Raw genomic sequence first — 2964 nt, forward strand, 5'->3', positions numbered from 1 at the left:
GAGTAATTAATGCTCGGAAATATACCACAAATCTGCAATTATTGATGATGATGTAATGCTCTTTGAATGCAATCATAAATTTTGAATGTAATGGTATGACAAACACATAAACATAAAAAACCCAAATCACACACACACACACATGCTTACATTAAGATTGGTGTAACTTTCCTCCAAAATCCTTGAAGGATAAAATGCTACATTGAATCTCTAAAAATGCTTGATGATGAATGCTTGATGGATGCATGAATATTGTGGATGGGTAGTGGATGGAGACTTAGATCCAAAGTGAATTGATAGGATGCCTTTATATATGGTTCCTTAGGTGAATTACCAATTAGGCCAACCTCCAGTGGTCAAGTGTAGCTACAGGGACCAAATTCCATCAGGGAGGGGGAGTGCCTACCATTTCAAATTGGGGCATGTTTAAGGGTGGGCAAGGCATTTTGGGGCACCCTGGTCCAAGACCAAGGTACTCCACACACTATTCCTTCAAAAAAAGGACCAGTCAATCATGTAATAGGAGAGAAAAACCTTTGGGATGGGGCCTACCTAGTAGTGTCAACAAGTGACATCAAGGTTGGAGCAAAATTGACCCAAAGTAGGCCTAGGGGGAATGAAAATGGGAAATGCTAAAGTAGGAGCACGAAAATGAGTTTTAAATTGTATCAGTTATAATTTATGATGTTACACTAACCAAGAGCTAAAGGATCTAGTGAAAGTTGTTTCTTTTCAAGAACATTAAAGTGTGGTGTTCTCTTTTGGTGCTTATAAGGCTCTTGGGTCTAATGGGTTTCCTCCTACTTTGTTTTTTAGTTTTTTGGGATGTTATTTTTATTGATTTTCTTAATGCTACAAGAGATTTTCTAAGATCAAGATGAATTTTAAATAAACGTAATTCCACCTTAATATCTCTTATCCTAAAGAAAGATGATGCTTCCCCAATGGAAGATTATAGGCCTATATGCTTATGCAATATTGTGTATAAAATCTTCTCTAAGGTTATTGTCAATATACTGAAAGTTGTTCTAAATAAGCTTATCTCTCAAAATAAAAAAGGCTTTGTTAAAGGAAGACAAATTTTAGATGTGGTCTTATCCAGTCATGAAATAATTTATTATATGGAATTAATTAAGAAGCCAAGAATGTTGTTAAATTTGGATATTTTCAAGGTTTATGATAGTTCCTTGACATTTTTTGATAGATTTTATGTAGACATTTGGGTTAAAAGGAATATTTATGAACTTGATTAAAGTTTTTTTACAACTCCTAAGTGCTCTGTTTTGGTCATTGTTTTTCCTTGGGGTTAATTTTAATGTGAGAATGATATTAGACAAGGAGATCATCTTTCTCCTTACTTGTTCACTATTGTGGACAAAGTCTTAGGGTGAAATTTTGAAAAGAGGCTCAATCTTAAAATGCTCAAAGGTATTAAAGTTGCTTCTTCTTTACCTCTTTCTTCTTATGAATAATTTGTAGATGATATTGTCCTTTTTAGGGAAGCCTGGGTAGTTTAAGAAGGGTATGGGAAGTTGATCTTGGAGGATTATGCTAGGTTTGCAAGACAACATATTAACTATAATAAAATTATGCTTTATTTATTTAATTTAGATTAGTTAATTAAATATAGAGTTATGAGGAAAATAGGGTGCCAAATTTCTTCTTTTCGGGCCATGTATCTTGGGCTCCCTCTAATATCTAAGAAACCTACTAATAACTATTGGAATCATATTATTAAAAAATTTCAAAAGAATTTGGCTGGGTAGAAAGGAAAATTTAGTCAAGGTGGGAAATCGCAACTTATTAAGGAGTCCTTGCAATATATCAATATTTATTACCTTTCTCTTTTCAAAATTCTAGCCTTCATTGTTGATAAAATCGAATAAATCTAAAGGAAATTTCTTTGGTCTTGTATTGAAGACATTCTAGATTTGCATTCATAATGATAAAGCATAAAAGATGAACAATCAAATGTAGTAACTTGACAATTGATGTGATTGAATATATGATTTTTATATCATTACACACATTATTTAACCATTATTGCATACAAGAAAAGTGAGTGCATGATGTGTTTTCCAAAGTGTATATTGAGTTTCTTTTTTTGTCCTTGTGTTTGGGAAAGCTTGTCTTTTGGGATAGAGTGCTAAATGTGGAGTCATAGAGAATGTGAATCTCTTTTCGGATTCACATTTTATTTACAAAGTACTTTTGCCAAAGTTAGGAGTTCCTTGAAAAAGATGAACATTTCCTAGATTTTTTTTTAATTTATATTATCTTTTGTTAAATCTTGATTTAAATGGCACATTTGAGTTAGGAATATGCTTGTAGTAAGGATTGCAATCAACTATGTGTTGGAAACAACAATGAAGGAAAACCAAGAGGAGGGGGGTGAATTAGTTTTCACTGGATTTGACAATTTAAGCACAACTTCATATCTAATCAATTGTAGCAAGAAAAAAGATAAGCACAATAACAACAACACACATAACACCGAGATTTTGACATGGAAAACCTGGTTAAGGGAAAAACCATAGTGGGAACCTACCCACAATAAAATGATACTCTACAATAGTATGTGAGAATATTACAATGGGGAATGCACATGCATTCAAGCACACTACCTAGAGCTTACTTCTCAAAAGCAAGAAGGGCTACAACCCTGAGGAAGGCTCACTGCCTTACAAAGATCAGACAATAATCCATATTACATGAACTGAAAGAATAACATTTCCTAATGCTTGATGATTGTTCCAGTAAGCACATTTGTCTGCCCTGCAACACTTTCTGCTCTACACTTCTCACTGAAATATGAATCTGCTTGCTCACACATACACCACTCTCTGATAATGCACACACAACACCAATATCTAAATTACATGAATATGACACCTATTTATACAAATCATCAACCTTGACTACAAGAACGACTCAACACTTAAGACCTAATTACAAAATTACATC

This window comes from Cryptomeria japonica, chromosome 6, assembly GCF_030272615.1.
Source record: "Cryptomeria japonica chromosome 6, Sugi_1.0, whole genome shotgun sequence".
NCBI lineage: Eukaryota > Viridiplantae > Streptophyta > Pinopsida > Cupressales > Cupressaceae > Cryptomeria > Cryptomeria japonica.